The sequence below is a fragment of the Anas acuta genome, chromosome 1 (assembly GCF_963932015.1).
Source record: "Anas acuta chromosome 1, bAnaAcu1.1, whole genome shotgun sequence".
NCBI classification, from domain to species: domain Eukaryota; kingdom Metazoa; phylum Chordata; class Aves; order Anseriformes; family Anatidae; genus Anas; species Anas acuta.
Window position 1 is genome coordinate 184,052,181 of NC_088979.1, and position 7,751 is coordinate 184,059,931.

General features: G+C 50.3%; 1 protein-coding gene across 2 annotated transcripts in view; it reads right to left on the reverse strand.

The window, feature by feature from the left end:
- Window positions 1–5,814, reverse strand: part of TRABD (TraB domain containing) — a 31,694-nt gene extending 25,880 nt beyond the window's left edge. The window contains exon 1 of one of the 2 annotated variants that reach the window (XM_068669650.1): window positions 5,681–5,814. The gene's annotated coding sequence lies outside the window, so the exon portion shown is untranslated. Of the gene's footprint in view, window positions 1–1,091; window positions 1,113–5,680 lie in introns of those variants that run through there. The other variant, XM_068669651.1, reaches the window with a different exon arrangement.
- Window positions 5,815–7,751: the final 1,937 nt, after the last annotated feature.

Consider the following 7,751-nt stretch of genomic DNA (forward strand, 5'->3'; position numbering starts at 1 on the left):
GATAGCTCATGTATTTACCTATGAGCAAACACAGCCCTTTCCTCAAGTCTTAAGATGCCCAGGCAATGAAACAGGAGTTTTTGAGAACACCTAATGACCAGCAAGACTAAAACCACCTTACTGGCAGGCACCTATTTCCATTTCTCCTTGTCCCACCTGTGCACACAGGGCAACCACTCAAACTGCCAGCAGCACTGGGGAAAAGGGGCTATACCCTTCCCCTACACTTTGGGGTTTATTTTCTTTCTCCTGCAGCAGCTGACAAAAGGCAGAGTGAGAAAGGCCTCCCTGCCACGCTACTTCACGTCAGTCCTCCATCTCCCCTCAGGTTGAACAGCTTCAGCAGAGCTTCCTCTGCGTGGAACCTGCTCATGAACTACTGGCTCATTTTTCATACTGGGCAGCCTGAGCTGACCAAAGCGTTTCAGTTCTAGCTGCACATTTAGGCATGTGAAACTCATAGCTCCCCGTCTCAAAGAGACAAGGGGTACGCTCACAAACCAGGGGCTCTGTCATTGATCGTTCTAGGCTCTAGAACACCAACTGCCAGTAAAGAATAAGTGTTCTTATATTATTTCAATTTAATTCCTTTTTGCTTCAGTGAGAAAATTCAGATACATCACCAGGTGTGGAAAGGCAGTCCATCGAGGTAACCTCCCACAGCAGGGCCGAATCTGATCCTTTGTCTTCTCTGAGTTTGCTTCCTTCACACAATGATCCAAGTGAATCAATAAAAAAAGCTTTTATAAAAATCCCTCATGTTCCTACCTATACAACAAGCTAGTCAGCTCCTTTTTAAAAAGATTTTTATTGAATATTTTCTTCCTTCTGAGCGAGGCAGAAAATCAGGCACAGCATTTGTTTCCCTCATGTTGATGCTGCAAAAGGGAAATAAGGTTCTTTGCAGTCCTATACAGTTGTTCCGTGTTTTCTGTGACGCACAGACACCATCAGAATAACTAGTACAAAATTATGGGCTGCAAAATTTCTACAACTTGTTTCACCTAGTATTCAAAGGGAAATCCAACAGTTCTTAGTTAAATTTCCCTCCCTTGAACAAATCTGTCTGTACCGTTGCTTTAAGTACTTACAACGTTCAGCAGCATTGCAGAGGGTACCCGCAGCTCTCGGTACGTGGAATATTAATCCTGCAAACTCCGAGATGGGATTAGATGTACTTCTGTTTTACAAACACGGAACTGATGCACACACATACTTCAATACATCTACAGATCCGGCCTTTGGGATCTAAGCAAGTAGATAGGAGATTCTTGGAGCTCTCTAAGCATTTCAGTTTTGCAATGTGAATTTTCCGTTATTTTTAAGTCCTTCACAGGAGGATTGCTCCCCTATCCCACCCCTGGGACAGGGCTTCCTCACAACAGCCTGCCAACGTAACTCATTTTTGTTCATCTGGAATCACTGAGGGAAACACAAGAGTTATGCTAAGGACTGAACTTGCTTCAAGGGCAAGCTGATGAGCGCTGACAGGAGGTGTTCTCAGTGAGCTGAGTACCTGGTACACCTCGCTTAGTGTGTACCAAACCAGACCTGACCCATGCTAGACTCCAAAAAGTGGCAGACACACACATGTAACTGTTTCATGAACAGCCTCCTTACCCAGACCTCCACCACCAGCTCTCCTGGCCAGAAGATGGCTGTCTGCTCCTCAGACACAGCAATAAAACCATACTTATGTCTACATGCATTCAGCGTGCTGCATTCCTTTCATATTCTAAAGCTGCAGTTTCTCTAGCGATGGCTATCTGGCTCAGCTGGAACAGCCTGCGTGCGCCAGGTTCATATCATACGCTGCATAAACACCTTGTTTGAATGCTGCTACCCATTAACAGGACAACTCATTTTACGTAAACACAAGAGGCGTATCAACACCTCAGACCAGAAGATACAACCTTTCTCCCAGTGACAAACCACCAGGCTCATTACTCACTGTCTGGAATGCCTACAAAGTATCCTCCACAGCTCCCATTTAACCTACCAGGAAGGCTAAGCCAGCCCATAGATCCACGCCTTTGTTTCAGCACCATCTGCAGCAGACGAAGTGTTTGAGATTGATGAGACTTCTCCCATGCTTAGGCTCAGAAATCTTAGTAGTGTTTACAAACAAACTAACGCTGGCTCCAAATGGTGTCTCTTCTCTGTTGATAGACTGCTTGTACTCAGAAGGATGCATCAGCTGAAAGGAGGCTGCCAAATAACGCAACGGCCACGAATCCAGGAATTGGAGCTTATTCCAAAACCATCACCAAGGTGACCTACTCCACATATTGCACATATTTCTTTGACACAACCCACGCCTTTGGAACTTAACTGAGCAACTGGTTCTGTGATCACAGATGGTCGGCAATTGTGGGCCCGATTTCTCGTGACTCAGAAGCTCAGACACCTCCAAATACAGATTTTACCCTTTGAGCATGAATGAGACGTTCCTGCAAAGCGAACCCTGCTGATGCATGCCGCCTGAACTCAGGTACCTGCATGCCGGGGCCAACATCCGTCTGCATACTTTGGAAGCAGAAATATAAAAGTCAGAGAGCTTCTTTCCAAAGGAGGTGTCGGAACACGAGAATATCTGGCCCAGGACAGTGATGCACTGAAAATACTTTATCTGATGCACTGAAAACACTGCCTACCGTTCTGTGTCACTGAAAGGCAAGAAGGCATTCCCGTGTCTGTGCTTACAGATGCTGCTGGCTGAGGCTACCTGATGAACTGAATGAATCTAACGCAAATCAGTACACTAATGCAGGACAGAACTGAGCACAAACAACGGGACAAGTCTGTACTGACTGAATGGGCCTGTAAAAGGGTTGCTACATTTAGAAACACGAGGCAGAAAGACCCAAGTAATACAGCCTAAATCTGGTCAGCCACTCCAAAACTCGCACTGTCTTAACCTATAGTTTTACTCCACCTGGATTCAGGGAAGGGTTGGAGCCAAAACTATGTTATTAGACTCTCCTAGATCAGCAGACTGGGATAAGATACCCAGCCAGCTTATCTCCTCCCTCCAGGCCACTCGAAACAACCCATCAACCAAACAGCACCCTTGATTCTGGAAAACTCTCTGCAGAGGTCTCCCAAGCAGGGCAATGGGAAAACTGCACGGCTGCTGCACGCTCAGTTTCTCTGGAGCCCTGGGAGAAGCAAATTTGTTCATCCCCTCTATTCACTATCCACAAGCAGCCAGGAAAGGAGGAAGGTAGAGACGTTCTGCTACAGACAAGGAGCTGGTGGCTCCAAAACAAAACAGCTGCAGAAGCCTTGTTGAACTCTGCACACTTTTATTCCAGCGCAGCTACGTGTTAGTGGCCACCTGGTGACATGCTCAGGAGCTGGGTCCTAAGAGTACTGGCAGACATTCATGGTCATTACTTTTATTACAAGCACTTAAATCCAATCTTTATGAGTGTAAAATTGGGATTTTGTAGGACAAATTTTTGACCAGCTGCCAAATACATTATTTATCAGTGCTCTTCTGCCTGCCCCTTCCATCCCGGTCACCAAACAATAGCTGGGATCAAGGCGATCAACGTGATCAACTCTTTTCCAAAGGGATTAGGCGATCACAAAAGCTGCAAACATTGCTACACGACGCGGGCTCACGTGCCTGCAGCAAGCCAGAAGACTCAGCGCTGACCACAGCAGGGGGCTGGAGGACCAGGGTCAGGTTTCAAGGCAGACCTACCCCAGACAAAGCACCAGGAAGGCAAGACACCTTCAGCCAGGACCCCACACCGACACTAACCCTTCAGTCCTACAGGCACACAGTAATTAGAATAATAAACCTTCCCTCAAAAGATGATTTCTACTCCTATCTGCTGCCCTCAGAAGAGACAAAACCCCTCCCTCAGCAATTCCTGGTCCTGTTTCCTGACACACAGCCCTTTTTTGGTCCCACCGGTACCTCCTGGATATACCGAAGAACGGCTCCCAGTTGTGCAACACGCCAGCTACGAATCCTACCTAAGATGCAGTCTCCGTACATACCACACAGGTGAGTGGAGACCATTTTTCAACTTTGTCAGCGTTTGTGCTGCTGTTCAGCTCCAGCACAGGCCTCTCTCCAGCGCGTACACCCTTCCTGCACAGACACACGCCTCTCAGCACAGATCAGTGCCGTGCTATCTGCACAGACAAGGTTATTGCACACACGGCCTGCGGGGCGCAGCGAGTGGAAGGCGGGAGCTGCTGGAGCTCCAGGGCCATCGCCCCCGCAGCTTGCTGTGTGGTGTCACCAAGACACTCGGGCTCTTATGGAGGTGCTGTGCCCGCAACCCTCAGTGACTTCAATCAAAATGCATAGCACATCAGCTAAAGGTGGAGAAAAAGAACAAGGATGGAGGCGAGAGAACACAGACACTGACTTTTAATTTAATTTTAAGAGAAAAGGAAGAATTTGTCACTGAAGACACACATTTTCACACAAATCCAGATTCCAGTTAATATTAACAAGTCAGATGTCCGTCCCAAACTCATTTTATAGATGGGGGGGAAAATCACTTCTCCTTCTAGAGTTAAGTCCAAACGTGTAACTACAGTACTAACTTGTTCCCAGCACCTGAGATTTGAGCAGCCCTTCACACAAACCTGCAGTAACTGAAGGCCTGACCTGAGCACCGGTGTGATCTGGTACCAAATCTTCTGTGAAGGACCACTGGTGCTTCCAGCCAGCATGGGCTTATCCTGGCAGGACAGGGAAAACTGCAGAGCCCCTTGTTCCTACCAGCACTGGTTGGTGAAGTACGTGCTGGATATCACACCAGACAGCTGTAGCTACATACCACTCCCATTAAATCCGGAGCACTCTTATCTCTGGCCTTCTATCTTTCTTTTTCTTTTGTTTTCGTTCTCTAGGACTGCCCCAAATCTCTTTCTTCACTTTTGCCAAGTAGCAACTTAGGAATGCTTTCTCAGGAAAATACTATTAAAAAAAAACCAAACACAACACATTCAGATGAGTCTCTCACAACTAAGATGCCAATACCACTGTGTTTTATACACAGCTGTGGTGGCAGCAGCAACATCTCGTTGTATTTGCCCTGTAGAAGCCAGACCGCACTGAAGCATACCTACAGCTCTCCTGCCACCCAGTTCAGCAGCCTCTGAGCCCACAGCTCAGACCGAGCGCCAGACGCTGCTGAGACTGCCTGACAAATCCAGCCAGCAACTCGAAACTCGAAAGTCTGCCGTCAGCCACTAATGGCAGGGCACGAACAAAGGCCGCAACCATAACCCAGTGCTTCCACTGACACTCAGGCAGCTTGAGACCCCTCAACGTGTGGGCATTCCCCCCTGACCACTTACGGCCTACCCCCCTCATGCAATTAAAACCGTGAAACCCTGATTATTTTTTTTCCTTCCCCATTTCTCTGCCAGCTTCCCAAGCAGGATCACCCCGCCGGGCACCCCCAGGACACGGAGCAGCGAGGCCACCCCGGGCCCCTAAGGGATTTGGAGGCCCCGCGGCAGCGCCCTCCCAGAGCCGCCCCTCGCCTCCCAACTTCGCGCAGAGTTGCGCCAGCCCCAGCCCAACCCAGCCGGGTCTCCCCCCTGCGGGGCCGCCCCGAGCCGGGCTCACCCCCTCCGCCGCCCCCCGGGAGCACCACGCCGACAGAAAGCGCCCCCCCACCCCCTCCCTTCCCCGGGCCCCCCTCACCTGTGGCGCCCGCCCGGGGCCGCCGCTGGCGGAGGCGCTGCCGGGTGCGGGGGGGCGGTGGCAGCGCGGGGCTCAACGTGCGGCATCAGTCAGTCACAGAGGGGGCGGGCCGGCGGCCGCGGGGCACTCTGGGAGATGTAGTCCGCCAGCGCCCGCTGTGCGCTAAAGGGGTGGGGGCGGCGGACTACAACTCCCAGGTGCGGCTCGCCCGCAGCCCGGCCGCCATCAGGCAGCCGCCCGCCCAGCTCCAGGCCATGGCGCTGCCTGAGGGCTGCGCCCTGAGGCGGCGGGGGGCGGGCGGTGGCGGCAGGCAGCGAGCGGCTGCCCCCGGGATGGGTTTCGGGAAAGATGGGCCCGAAGGGACTCCCGGGTAGCGGCTGGTGCGGGCACTGCCCTGCCTCCTGCCCTGCCCTGCCCTGCCCTGCTCCTGGAGGGTCACGGGCGGTGGGAGTGTGGCTGAACCGCCCCGGCAGCCCGAGCACCGCACCTGGCACAGGGTCACCAGAGCAGAGCCGCGGTGCGTGCCACAAAATCACCGAATCACAGAAATTCTAGGTTGGGAGAGACCCGCTCCACGTGTACATCCCGGTCAGGGTGATTGTAGGAGCGGGCTGAGGTCCGCGAGCACGTGGCACGGAGCGCTCAAGCACAGACATGTTGAGGCGGTTGGGAATTTCACTTTCCGTTTTGTGTAATAAGAGTTTCAGCGTGCCGTAGAAGCGCACATCGAGCTGGATGAAGGGTGGCACTGACTTTCAAAATACACGTGGTCAAATAAAGGCATAAGATAGGTGACCCTGAACTTCTGGAAAACAAACGAACAAAAAAAGCCATCCAGTGCCAAGCAGATTGGGAAGAGAATTTCACTTTGGGCATTTTCATCTGTTCACAAATTTCTAATACCTTATTTATTTATTCATTTATTTATTTGTTTATGTATGTATGTATTTATTTATTTATTTATTTATTCCTGAGCTGGTGTGTGAAGGCCACTAGAAAGTCGGGGGCATTTTCCTGGACAAGAGCAGGCTGGTCACTGCTTTCAAGGATGGTACCATAAGATTTTTAAGATTTTCTGGGCATCCAAGCGCACCCCATCCCAGCACTGCCAGTTGCAGGTGCACCTGCTCCCCGCTACCCTCAGCTGATTGCTTCTGAGGCAGTTCATAATCCAGCCTCTTCCAGGGATCAGCTTTGCTCAGCCATAAGCTGCCCATGACACGGGATCCCCCACTCGGCTGCAATGTGCCAGGTAGCAGTTACATCCCTGTGTAGCGTTGACTAAGCAGCATGTGACAAAGCTCAGCGACCTGAATCTCGTCACACACCCGTAATAAGTCCCTTACACAGCCAGTCACACATTTTATCCTCATTCTGATTTGCTCAACTAGACAGTGTGCCAGGCATACCCTCAAGCCTCAGTTATCAGCAGTGCAGTGTGTTGAATTCAAGCTATGCGTCTTAAATTATAGCTTAGCATTTTTTTTAGCTGTGCTTCCCTCTGTATCACCACTAGTGTCTTGTGCAAACTTTGTGAGCCCTTTAATAGACTACAGACATGTTCCCAGGCTTCCCACACTTCACCTGCAAAGATCAAATGATTACATTTGGTTAGGGCTGGGGAGCACTGCCTTAGCCTGCAGAAAACATCTCACCTGATCTGATCTGATTTGGCAATTCCTTTGCTTGTGGGAATACCATGAACTCTGTTAGCCTGCTTTTATTTTATTTATTTATTTAGTTAGTTAGTTCATGATGCTGCACCCTGATTATGTCAACAGTATCAGTGCTTTCACTAATAATTACTTCAGGCACTGCTTTGCCTGCTGGCTCAGCAAGAGCTGGGTTGGTTGAACGTGCCTTTACAGTGACCACAGTAAGATGCAGATCTCTACCATGAAGCAACGCCACTGGAAACTCTGCCTGCACTGTTTCAGCCCAGTCTGTGGCACACAACATATTTGAAAGCTGAGAGGGAGCACAGAGATGAGAGGAAGTTTATCAAACAGAAAAGGCCTTGGTACTGCTGTGGCCAGTGATCCCCGGGGCACAGGGCTCCATGGCTCTGCCA